The sequence below is a fragment of the Callospermophilus lateralis genome, chromosome 3 (genome assembly GCF_048772815.1).
Source record: "Callospermophilus lateralis isolate mCalLat2 chromosome 3, mCalLat2.hap1, whole genome shotgun sequence".
Classification (NCBI taxonomy): Eukaryota; Metazoa; Chordata; class Mammalia; order Rodentia; family Sciuridae; genus Callospermophilus; species Callospermophilus lateralis.
In genome coordinates, this window is record NC_135307.1 from 175,559,107 (window position 1) to 175,572,689 (window position 13,583).

General features: G+C 39.1%; 1 protein-coding gene across 4 annotated transcripts in view; it reads left to right on the forward strand.

Moving 5' to 3' along the window:
- Raly (RALY heterogeneous nuclear ribonucleoprotein) overlaps nt 1-13,583 on the forward strand; it is a 77,940-nt gene that overhangs the window by 30,226 nt on the left and 34,131 nt on the right. For 3 of the 4 annotated variants that reach the window (XM_076851706.1, XM_076851705.1, XM_076851708.1), the window contains exon 2: nt 1,653-1,735. The exons of the other annotated variant lie outside the window; for it this stretch is intronic. The gene's annotated coding sequence lies outside the window, so the exon portion shown is untranslated. The remainder of the gene's footprint in view (nt 1-1,652; nt 1,736-13,583) is intronic. 4 annotated transcript variants of the gene reach the window in all.

The following is a 13,583-nucleotide window of genomic DNA, read 5'->3' on the forward strand; positions in this document are numbered from 1 at the left end:
GCAGTGGATTGGAGTAGGATGGGAGATTACTATGATAGTCTGTCCTTGTAATGCTAGTAATTTTTAAAAAATATTTCAATAGTGGAGGAGATAATGTGATCCTTTTTTTTTTTTTTTTTGGTGGTAGGGATTGACCGCAGGGCCTCACATGTGCCACATACAAGGGAAGTACCTTACCTCTCAGTTATACCACCAGCCCTGCTGATTCGATCCTTAATCAAGAGGAAGTTGAAGGCTGATGGGGATGTGGCTTAGTGGTAGAGTGCTTGCCTGTCTTGCATGAGGCCTTGGGTTTGATACCCACTGAGCACTTGATAGGTAGGTATGTAGGTAGGTAGATAGGCAAGAAGAAAAAGAAGTTAACACAGTAGGGAAATAAGGAAAAAACATGTGAATATACAGCCCTTAGAGGGAAAACCAAAATAAAACACAAGGACTTGGCAGTTGTGGAAAAGGGAAAGGTGGGATTGACAGTATGAACATTTAGAGTCTTAAGAATGTAGAGAAGAGGTTGGAGTGGTGGCTCAGTGGTAGAGCACTTGCCTGGCATGTGTGAGGCCCTGGGTTTGATCTTCAGCACCACATATAAATAAATAAAATAAAAGATCCATTTACAACCAAAAAAAAAAAAAATGAGGAAATGGTTATACCACTTGCTAAACCTTGGAGGCTGGGAAATAGAAGATGAGTTCACCTTGTTGACATGTGGAGTTGGAGGTGCTGCTGCTAGTTCAGTCCATGCGCCCACCTGCCCTCCTTTGACCTGGGCCTGTAGATATCTTTCAGGTCTTTGTTTTTGCCGTTTTGTTCCAGATGTGGAGTCCCCCCTTACCATATCTCTATTTATATCTTGAAACAATTCTCACTCCTTCTCTGAAACAAGATAGTGCATATAAGGTGCTTAGCTTAGAACCTAATCTATTTCCAAGTGTGAGGTAAATGATAGTGGCTATTCTAAATGGCTCTTTTCATTGTGGTTTGGTCCTCACAGAAGCTACAGATTATAGACTAGAGAAGTCTTTGGAACCACCTGGCTCAAAGACTAAAGAGTCCTTTAACTTGTATTCTGTAAAAACACAAGTTAAAGGACTCTTTAGTCTTTATACTGAATTGCAAGTAAATGGAGAGGATATTAGGCTAGCTTGTAAATGGGTAGGGAGCTCTGAGCCATATCACCTAGAGCCTAGAGAACATGTTTTCTGCCACCTTCTGTTTTTTTTTGTGTGTGTGGTACTGGGGATTGAACTTGGTGGCACTCAACAACTGAGCCGCATTCCCAGCCCCATTTTGTATTTTATTTAGAAACATTCTTACTGAGTTGCTTAGCACTTCATTTTTGCTGAGGCTGACTTTGAACTCATGATCCTCCTATTTCAGCCTCCCAAACTGCTGGGATTACAGGCGTGTGCCACCATGCCCAGCCCCTGACTATTTTATGTGAAATAGAATTCTACTCTTTCTCCTCGTTATTTCTTTCCTTCCTTACCCTGCTTTGATTTTTTTTTTTTTTTTTTAAATAGCACTTAGCACTATCTGGAAAAAAAAAAAGTGCAAAATGTATGAGGGTAGGAACTTTGAATGCCCATACTATCCTAACTAAGTTAATATCTATTCTGAACAGGACCCCTAATGGACTTCTCTCTCTGTTATAGGTGAGGACTGTTCCCAGAGGCAGTTGCTGCTAACCCTGTAACCCAAAGGAGGAAATAACTGGCTAAGTCCAGCCTCAATACTGGTGAGTGAGAGTTCTTGGTCAGACTCTGGGCAAGCTAGGGCTAAGATACAGGCTAACAAGTTTGGGGATTATTTTTACCCTTAGTACAGATAACTTACAGGTGATTACTTTCCTACGCCATGACTAAAAGATTGGATATTGGGATAGGTAGCCTCCTGGTCTGGGAGTAGTGTTGAGATAACTTTTGTCTGGTATCATTTTAATTTACTATTAGTAAGGCAAAGCAGGCTTACTTCTTTCTTGCTTCTGCCAGCTGCTTTCTGCTGGGGGGTATCCTGGGACCTGGCAGTTTTGCCTGTATTCCCATAAGCTCTTTCAATATGACCTCCACAACTCTGAGGCTTTCTTGACTTCAGTTTCTGCCATGACCTACCTAGAGCCTAGGTTAGCCTTAGAAAATCCTATAATTCTCTTAGTCCTGAAAAGTGTGATAGTAGTGGTGGTGATTGAGTTATATAGTAAGGCTATATGAATGGGAAGTCAGGAAAGAAGAAGGAGGACCACAGATAGTGAAGGGAAGGAAATCAACATACTAAGAACTTATTTTGTTAGATTTCCTTTAATCTATTTAGACAATTCCATTTTAAAGATAAGGAAATTGAGGCTTAGGAAGCTGAAAAATTTTTCAGGCTTTATGTCTGACACCCCATAAAGCTGATTGTAGTACCTAGTTCAGTCTAAATATAAATAATACCCTTGTTTTTCCTGATTTGATGGCTTTTCCTGCACTGCTAATCTTTCTAGTATCCTGGTTTTTCTTAGAAAATTCACGAAGACAGACCTCTTTAAGAATTCTATATTTGAGAGGTTCAGAAGGGCAGTCAGGAATTAGTGATCCCTTCTGAGCAACATTTTTTAGAGGGAAGGTGTTCAAAGACTGAGATAGGAAAAACCTTTATGTAGGCAGAAACCCAGCTAAATAGGCCTGAAAGGAGAAGAAAATGTCCAATACATAGATCCCATAAACATTTGACTGACACAAATTGGGGACTTGGAGAGTTGGGTTGAAGTTGGAAAACCTGGGTTTTTATCTATTTCAGTGTGTGCCCTTCGACAACTTTTATTTCCCTATTTGTAAAATTGGAATGCCTGCCTGCCCCGCAACCTTTGTGTGTTTGACAACCATGTGGGGATGTTGTAGAGAAGCTAATGAGAAATGCCACATTGTGAACCATAAAGCAGCATGAAAGAAACAAGAAAGAAGAAAATGAGAAGAAAGCATTATAACTATCTGTAGCATCTCAGCCCCTGACTTGTTTGCCACTCTACTACTTACCAAAGTAAAAGGGAAGGTTTTCCTTTGGGAATTTCTGTTGTAGAACATCTCCCATACCTTCTCTTCCTTCCTTTCTCCTGTTGACCCTTCCCACAGCAGCTCAGTTTTTCCATAAGGAAAAGCATTCCAGAGCACAGATGACAAAGCCAGATAGCATTCACAGCTGCAGTTTACAGCATGCAGGTTGCAGAATGTGGCTTTAAATGCATTTATGCCCTGGCTGCAAGGCCACTGCTGGCATAGATATTAAAGCAGTTTTCAAGAGTCTATCCTAGTGTAAGTCTGTTCTCACGGAATGGTTTTTCTGAGAAGTTGCCTTGTTTCCTTAGTGTCATCTCAGGAGAAAGCTATTCCTATTTTGATCAGATTTCTTGCCCCCTTCCCTTCCTTACCCAAATTATAGTGAAAAAGGCATTTATACTGTAGTTGCATATCTTATTGAAAGCCATAGTCATTCCAGTTTCCTGTCATCTTGCTCTTTCCCTAATGGACATTTTGTTTTTCCCTCTCTCTGCCTGAGGAGCCATGGAGGAGTCTCATCTGCACCTGGTGCTCTTGGATTTCACATAGCCAACTCCAACCTTTTCTTCATACTATGAGTTTCCAGGCTCTTGTTGACACCTCTTTTTATCTTGGTAGTCTAAACTTCTACAGTTTCTGGCCTTTCCATGGCCTGGGTAGATCATATTTTTCCTGAAACAGTTTGACTACTATTTTAAAATATGAATGGTTTAAAGGTGAGTGTGGTGGCACATAATTCCAGCTATTTGGGAAGCTGAGGCAGGAGGATTGCAACTTGGAGGTCATCCATTTAGTGAGATCCTCAGCAACTTAGTGAGACCCTGTCTCAAAATAAAAAGAAAAGGACTAGAGATGTCTCTCAGTGGTAAAGCACCCCTGGGTTCAATTCCCAGTACAAAAAGTTTCTATATAAATAAATGTATAATGTAGAGTTATCCTTATAATAGATTCAGCTAACAGCCTCATTTCTCCGGATCCTAAATAAAAAACAAGAGGGAAGCAAAGGGTTGTCATCCTTAAGCCGGTGCTAACTCTTGTTTTTATGTGTTGTTAATAATAAATTTATCATTCTGGTTTCTAACCCCCAATATGATTAAAAGCAACATATTAAAAAAGGGAGAGGAGGTACTATATTAATAGCTGCTGGAGGTGGTACTGAAAGCTGTTAGTAATGGGAAGGGTGAAAGAAAATGATAAGAAAGAGAAGTTAAAATAGCAGACTGGAGGGCAGTAGTCCTACAAACATCTATGTGCATCAGTAAGATAGGGGTGGAGCTATATAATTTCTACCATTGTTTTAAATTCTTTTTTGAAGGCCAGAATTTTCAGAAAATGTTGCATTAATTAATTATAGCATCTATTATATTATCAGTAGTATAATGAATACTGTACATGAATTTCATTTTCATAGCAACTTAGGAGGTAGGTGGTGATATTCTTGCTTTATAAATGACTGAGACTTAGGGACCTGTAGGCAGAAGAGCTAAGCTTAGAACCCAAAAGAATTTAGCTCCAGAGAACTAAGTTTTTAATGTTATCCTATATTGGCTCTTTTTTTATGACCTAAAAACCCTGTCCTTCTCAACCTCATGGGCCAGTTGTTTCCAAATTTTTTCTTGTCATTTTCCAATATAAATTTTTCTTTTTGAAGGTACTTGTTCATGATTCATTTACTGAGTATTTGTTGAACTTCTACTATGAACCAGGTTCTATTTTAAGTATTTGAGATGTACCAGTGAATAAAATAGTTTTCTCTTGTTGGGGCAGGAGAAGTATGTAGTCTTTCATCATTGGGGTTTTTTTGTGGATGGCTTTTATCAGGCTAAGAAAGTTCCCTTGTGTTTCTAATTCATGGAGTTTATATTCATGGAAGAAAGTATATAAATGAAGCTGGGTGTGATGGCGCATGCCTGTAATCCCAGTGATTAGGGAGGCCGAGGCAGGAGGATTATGAGTTCAAAGCCAGTCTCAGCAAAAGTCAGGCACTAAGCAACTCAGTGAGACCCTGTGTCTAAATAAAATATAAAAAAGGACTTGGGGGCTGGGGTTATAGCTCAGTGGTAGAGCGCTTGCCTAGCATGTGTGAGGCACTGAGTTTGATCCTCAGTACCACATAAAAATAAATGAATGAATTAAATCTACAACTAAAAAAAATATTTAAAACAACAATCAAAACTTAAAAAAAAAAAAAAAGTGTGGTGGGAGGGCTGGGGATGTGGTTCAGTGGTCTAGTGCCCCGAGTTCAATCCCTGTTACTGGGGGAAAAAACAGAAGAAGAAGAAGAAGAAAAAAGAAGTGTATAAATGAATAAACGTGAAGAAAAATAAAGCAAGATAAGGAAATAGTGAGCAGCTTGATTATCAAAGAAGGCCTCCCTGAGAAAAGATCTACCCAGGAATATGCTGGAACTGTAGTAGTGATCTATATGTGTATCTTGGGAAATAACATTCTGGCAGTTTGGAGTTCAGGAAGTTCAGAGATCCTGAAACAGGAGCATGCTTATTGTATTTTAGGAGTAAAAGGAAACCAGTAAGACTAGAGAGTAAGTAAGCAAGGGGGAGAATGGAATATTGAAAAGAAGTCACAAGGGTAGACAGGGCAAATCATGTAGTGCTTTATCCTGAGTGAAGTAAGAAGCCATTGGAGAATTTTGAGTAGAGAAGTGATATAATCAGATATCCATTTTTTAAAAAAAATCTGCTTATTAGTGACATAATGATACATCTTTTTTTTTTTTTCTTTTTTAAGTCTGCCTGGTTTCACCAACTGGTACCTTTAGTCTTCAATCTGATACAATGTTGAATAGAAGTGGTCAGAAGAGACAACTTTACCTTGTTTCTAGTTCGGGGGTAAGGGGAGAATTGAGTCTTTCATCATTAAGATTGTGTGTGTGTGTGTGTGTGTGTGTGTGTGTGTGTGAGAGAGAGAGAGAGAGAGAGAGAGAGAGAGAGAGAGAATGAACACGCCTTATACCAGGCTAAGAGAGTTTTATAATGGATAGGTATTAGATTTTGCAGATTCTATGTTTTTGTTTTACTAACATGGTATATAAATTTTATTTTTAGTTATTAAACCAACTTTGCATTCCTAGAATTTGGTTGTAGCATATAATTGATTTTAAATTTTAAAAATGAATTAAATTCTTTTAAAATTTGCTGAGGGATACTGATCTGTAGTATCTTCCCTCCTCCCTCTCCGCCCCCTTCTCCACAATTACTGGGGATTGACCCCCAGCTCTTTTTATTTATTTTGAGACAAACTCTTAGTTTCCCAGGATGGACTTGAACTTGTTGGTTCTGCTTCAGCTTCTTGAGTTAGCTGGGATTGCAGGCATGTACCACCAGGTCAGGCTTGGTCCATAGTATTTTGTATCTTTGTCTGGTTTCAGTATTAGGGTAATAGTGACCTCATAGAATGAATTACAGTGTTTCCTCCTGAGTTTGTAATGGCTTGTTATTATTTCTTCTTGAAATATTTGATAGAATTCACCATGCAGCCATGTGGGCCTGGGCTTTTTTTTGGGGGGGAGGGGGGATTTTAAAATTACTAATTAAGTCCCCCCCCCCCTTATAATAGATCAACTTCCTGTTTTGTTTTTAGTCACTTTGGATAATTTTTGTCTTTCTAGGAATTTGTCCACTTCATCTAAATTGTTTAATTTGTTGGTTTAAAATTATTCATAGTATTTCCTTATAATTTATTTAACTTCTATAAGATCAGTGGTAATATTCCCCTTTTCATTTCTGGTTTTGGTAATTTGTGTTTTCTTTCTTAATTAGCTTAGTTACAGGTTTGTTAGTTTTGTTGATATTTTCAAAGAACCAATTTTTGGTTTCATTGTTCTATTCCATCTATTTCCTCTTTGTTATTTTCTAACTTTTTTTTTTTTAATTATTTTTTAGTTGTAGGTGAACATAATACCTTTATTTGTGTGTTGTACCAAGGATTGAACAGTGCCTCATGTGTGCTAGGCGAGTGCTGTACCACTGAGACCCAGCCCCAGCCCCTAACTTCTACTTGTTTTGGGTTTAATTTGCTTTTCTTTTTTCGGTTAAGGGTTAGGCTATTGATTTCTGAGGCCCTGTGCAGCCCAAATCAAATTCTTCTTCAGACTTGACTAGACCCGTTGGCTGTCAGATTGCTCCCTCTAATGTAGTAGTAGCCTCTGGAGCCTCAAAGAGGGTCTACTTCAGAAATAACGAGGGGAGGTAAGTGGTCCATGGTGTATGTTACCCACAGAGATGGGGTAAAGGCTAGACCCATAGTGCTTAGCAGCCTGGATCCTGCCTGCCCCAAGTCAGAAGTGGGCAGGCCTGAGCTTTAAATTGAAGTTATGAGTGTGGTGGCATACAGCAAATCAGAGATCTGAGGAAAATTAACTGATACAGAGGCTTCAGGATGACTTTGGGGCCTTGCCTAAATACTTCTGTTACCTATTATGAATGAGATTCTAAGTAGATATTAGATTGCATTATACAAATAAGGTTTAAAATGCAGATCCTCTAGATAACATTGAGGTAGGGAGAGTTGTGAGCAATGCCTGGGCTTGCTAGTTACTTACCTGTGGTCTTTAGTTTCCTCTTCTATAAACAAGGAATAATAGTTTCTGCCCAGCCTTGTTTAAGGCACATTTCTAGTAAGTCCTGTATAAAGCCATTATACTGTACAAATGTAAGGGACTATTAATGTTAGTAATTCTAGTGATGTGACTTGAAAACAGAATCTAGAAAGATCCAGGAGCAGTAGCAGTGCATCATCATCTTTCAACGTGTAGAGATGAATGTTTGATCAAAGTGGCATTAGTTCCTTAAAAGGCAGGAGGCCCACTGTCTGCCAGTATAAGCATCATGGTGACTAGAGAATTCTGTTGGGAGGAATATGAGGGAGACTGCCAGAGCAACTCATAAGAAACAGCTGTCTGTATTCATTCCACACCCAGGGATTTGAGCCATATTTTATTACTTTGGTTTGAGAAACAGCTGGCTTTCTTGAAGGTTGCTGTCACAGCAAAGCAATAAGGTCCAGCTTGTTTCCTAGAAAGGAATAGCATGCAGAAAAAAAAAAAAGGCTCTGTGCCTTAGTGGGTCCTGAGTCGCCCTGTTTTCATTAAAACTAAGGGGATCTTTCTTGATTTTCACTGGAAGAACAGAAGATCAATCAAATATTGAAGTGACTGACAGATCCTCTAGGTCAGATCAGCTAGAAGGCAGTTCTAGGGATGTTGGCTGTGGCAGAGAGACAGAGTCCTGAATTTAAGAATATAGTAAGAGATCAAAAACCAAGTTAGGAGAATGGGAAACCATAATTCAGGAAACCAAGGTCCATCAGCAACTGTGGTGCTAGAATCCTGAGATGAGTAAGAGATAAATGAAGGAGACTTGTCTAATTGGGCAAATGCAGGGGGAAAAGTATATTCTATAAAGTACCCAATTAACATAAAACAAATAGCTTCTTTGGGAATTATCTGTGTTATCTGAATCTCTGCTCTCCACTCTTATATTCATCATGACCCACTTCCATCTCTTCAGTTAGAATCATCTGTCGAGTTAACTGAACTAAATGTATAGGGCAAGAGACAAAGATACCTATGGTACAGCTGGTCTTTGGGAAGATTATTTAGCTGCATCTTCCTCACCATTATGTATACTCTTTAAAACCTTAGGCCATATGATGTTGGGAGAAAGGGGGGCTTTAGAGCCAGATTACCAAGATCTGGCTTGTTCTTGTATTTCCCACTAATTTCTCTGAGCTGCAAGATGAGAACAATTCTACTTTTTGTGGATATTTTGATGCTAATATTTTTTAAATCAAAAAACAAAAACAAAAACCTGGCCAGGCGGCACATGGCTGTAATCCCATTAGTTCAGGAGGTGGGGCAGGAGGATTGCAAGTTCAAAGCCAGCCTTAGCAATGTAGGGAGACCCTGTCTCAAAATAAAAATGGCTAGGGATGTGGCTTAGTGGTTAAGCACCCCTAGGTTTAATCCCAGTGCCAAAACAAACAAATAAGCAAAAAAACCTGGATTGGTGTTCAATTACCAGTGATTGAAATAAATTATGAAACCATGTGTTTAGTGTTAGATTGAAAAAGGAGAATATCAGACTCTGAAATTTATTCTACTAATTCAACCTTGGGAAAGTATTTATTCCTGGGCCTCAGCTTTTTTTTTTTTTTTTTAAATTTATTTTTTATTTTGTGGTGCTGGGAATTGAACCCAGGATCTCATACATACTAGGCAAACACTCCATAACTGAGCTATCCTTCCCACCTGTTTCCTCAGCTTTTCAAGGATGGAATGAAATGAAAGTGTTGATCTGTAATTCCTGATGTCCCTTCCAGTTCTAGCCTCCAAAGGCACACTGTTGTCCTGAGACATCATCAGGAGAGGCAAAAGAAGAAACCTCAACTTCAGTCCTGCTAAAGGATATACCAGGGGCAGTTACAAAGAAGGAGCCATTATTTATAGTAAAAAGGTGTTGGCAGAGGCTGGTAATCTGCTCTAGGGGCAGTGACTGTCACCCACCAATTGGAAAAGAAATATCAAAGTGAAGGTCAAAATGGCTTGAAAGATTGAAGACCAAGTGGCTAGCAACTGTGAGGAAAACCATGAGCATAGGACCCAGTTTGTGCTCCATTACTTATTTACTGGCTGTTTCCAGCCAAGCTATTTCTCTTTTTGTGGCCTCCCTATCTCCATCTGTAAGTTAAGTTAGAGTTTTCTCCAAGAGCCTATCCAGGGATAACTTTATGAATTTCATTTTCTATTCTTTCAGGACCCTCAAGTTGTATTTGTACTCCAGCTTTTGCCCTGAGTGTGGAGAATTATTTGAGAAGGTTTTTCATCCAGCTAGGCTTTGCCTATTATGAATGAGATTCTAAGTAGATAGGCTTTGTCTAGTGCTGAGTGTTTAGAATGCTTTTGAAACTCCAGTTTTAAGCCACCAAGAATCATTTAGTTTTCAACACTAGAAATGCTTTGGTTCACCTGATCCACCCCCCTCATTTAATACTGAGAGACAATATAGTAAACTCTGAATTCCAGTTCCTGCAAGTACTACCTAAATCTTTGTGAACCATAGTACAATTGATTGAAAGTGGGGATAGTGATAATCGAGTTGGCACATAGAGAATTATTGTTTAGAACACGAAAGAAAAAACTGAGGCCTGAGAAATATGAAGTATCTTGCTCAGGTTCGAGCTCGGACCAGAACCCAAGTTTCTTGTGTCTCATTCCACAATTTCTTTTCTCTAGGGCCAAGGTCAATTGCACCCATAAGTATGCAGTAGCAAAGATTAGAACTGAAAGCATGCCAGCTTTCTTAACATCTCCACCAACAGCCTTCTCAAATCTCCTGTGGCGTGTGTCAATAACACAGCCCTATACTTGTTTTAGAAACAAGTGCTCCATAAACACTCATGTTTGATTTGCTTTGGCTGGTACAAGATCCATATGCTGTTAGAATAGCACAACATATTCTCCCAATCAACTCTTTCCCATTCTGATCAACTTACAACTCTGGTCTGTTGCTAACGAGGGTTTCCCTAAGTCTTCCTTACCTGATGCGTGAATTCACATTCAGTCTTTTGTACTAGTTTGCTCTTTTTCCCCTTGAGTAACATTTATTTTGTGCCTGTTGTGTGCTAGTTTTATGATAGGTCTTCAATCTTGCTAACTCTCTAAGTACCAATAGCTCCAGAGTGAACTAAATAAATTTACTGTCTAAATGTCTAGTCTGTCAAAGAGCTGGAATTTGAACTCAGGCCCTCCTGACCCTATAGGCTGAACTCATTCTTGAGTATTGTACTGCCTCCCTGGTCTTTGGCTGCAGTCTTTCTGGGCTGTATTCAGAAGTACCCAAAAAGGAACAATTGGTGATCCAGGCATAATAAAAATATCTTCCATGCCTTTAGTGCATTTTCCCAAGTTTCTGTTTTACCTTATCTCAAAATACCTTCTCTAGAACCTAGGTGTGGGGCCTAGAGATCCAAAAGCTGAGAGACCAGTTTTTCATCTTCAACATGAAAACAGATTTCCTAGTAAAAAGCAAATTCTGTTTGTCATTTTTAAGTTGAATGGATGGAATACTTCAAGCATTAAGCCCACTATTTCTGTACCCACTTCTGAAATACAGGGAAAGAAAAAGAAAAAGGAGGTCTGTACATTTCAACCTGATGAATGTCCTCTAGGGGCTGGGCGGAAGATGAGACATATGAGACATACACATGTAAAAGATTTAAGGAATAAAATTGTTCTGTCCATACTCACTTTTCAATTTACAAAGCACTTTACCTTCAGAGATCATAGTATGAAGAAACAGAAGGAATCTGCCTTTATGTGCTAGAACCAGGGCTAGAGTACAAAACTTCAATCTTGATAATGAGGAAGACTTTTTAAGTCCTCCCTAAGAGGATTCTCTTTTCGGTATTGAGCCTACCCACTTCAGTTGCAAAAGGGGCAGTCCCTTATTCTCTTCCCTTTTCCAAGCCCTCCTCTGTGCTCTAGGTATTTCTTTTTCCTTTTTTTTTGTACCAGGGATTGCACCCAAGAGCACTTAACTACTGAGCCACATCCCCAGCCCTTTTTAATATTTTTTTTAGGGATAGGGTCTCACCAAGTTGCTTAGGGCCTTGCTAAATTGCTGAGGCTGGCTTAGAGCTTGAAATCCTCCTGCCTCTGCCTCCAGAGTTGCTGGGATTATAGTCACGCACCATTGCACCTGGCTTTGCTAGGGATTACTTAATGAGCCTTCTTTAGATGATGTCTTTTGAGGCATAGGGTGAGAGGAGATATTTTTGTGTTTAAATTTTTCTCAGCATCATTTGCCATAAAATTTTGGAACTTTAGGATATCAAATATGGATCTTACTTGACAATCATCAGGTTTACAGAGGAACCTTTTATTTAAATGTGTAACATAATAGAGCATCTCTGGTTGAAACAAAAGCAGTAGACCTTAATGGGTCAGCCTCCCTACTACTCTTCCCAAAGACAGCCCCTGAGGCATATCCCTTAAACCTGCAGAGTTCCCAGGAACACAGTTTGTAAACCACCATTGTGACCAATTTTCCTATTTTGTAATTGTGAAATTGAGGCCCAGCAAAAGGCAGTAATGTGCCCAGGATCATACCATGAACAAATGGCAGATGTTCTGACCCTTAGCCTAGAGCCCTTTCTTCTACATTGGGCTTTCTGTCATTGTGTCATTTCCTAAGTGACCATCTGTGACACTTCATGGCATCTTCTGCCTGGGTTTCAGGTTTCTCTTGTTCTGTGACATTTGCAAGCCTGTGGGTTTGGTACCCTTGTTAAGGCATAATTTTCGTACACCCAATGACCATGCATCAGGTTTTAATTAATAGGGAAACCAGGAGAAAAAGAACAGCTGAGAAACTAGATTTAGGTTGTTAGTGAAAAAAGGATTACTGTAATAAAATTGTTAAACTAGATCCAAAATTGTTTAATGTCCTGAAAATGTAACCTATACAGTTACCCTCAAAAAAAAAAAAAAAAAAAAGTCAGTTTTCTGCATATTAACCTCTAACTTTGCAGAATTTTAAAACATTTGGGCCCTATTGGTTTGTGAGTAAGTCAAACAAAATTCCCTTTTCCAAGTGTCAAATGGCTCTTAGATGCATAATAAAGAATGTCCCAAAAGGCCATACAATCATCTTTTTGCCTTACATTCAAGTTTTGAATAATTTTCCTTAATATGGAACCACTTAAACTATCAAAGCCTCTTGTATTAAACCTGGCTAAAGCTGTCTCAACCTAGGAAGATACCTGCTCAGGACACAGACTGGCCTCTTTTGGGAAGTTTCTGCAGGTAATATCAGCAATATCTTGAGTTCTCTTCCCTGTAACCCTACTCAGTGGCCTGCAGGCTTTTTTTTTTTTTAAAAAAAAATATTTATTTTTTAGTTATAGGTGGACACAATGTTTTTATTTTACTTTATTTGGTACTGAGGATTGAACCCAGTGCCTCAGCATGCTAGGCAAGCGGTCTACCTCTGAGTCACAACCCCAGCCCCTGGGGGCTGCTGCTCTTTCCTAATTCTTGACTTCTTCCCCTTTCTCTGGCCAAAAAGGCTTTTTATTTGCTCATGGTTGCCCTTGGGGCCATATTTGATGCAAAGAGTTAGAGTTCATTTGGAGGAAGTTTATCTTGTGCATAGAGACAGTTCACTCATTGGTAAAGTAGGCACCTGCTTTCATTATGTTGTTTTATCTCTGAACATATTTTGCCCATCTTCTCATCTCCACTGCTACTACCAATTACATATCTTATATCATTTTTCACTGGGACTGTTTTAAATTATTATTCACTCCCATCTTTGCCCCTGTAATATAACTCATTTCTCTTTCCTGGGTTGTAAGAGATCTTACTCCTATCACTTCCCTGCTTGTGAAACCTGTTAAGATCATTCCCATCTCCTCAGCATGACATTCAAAATTCTGCAAAGACTCTTTCTCTCCTTTCTGTCCAGCCTCTTTAGCCCCCTTCCTCTCATGCTGTCTGTTCTATGGCAGTTCATAGGGAAACTTAGATAATAT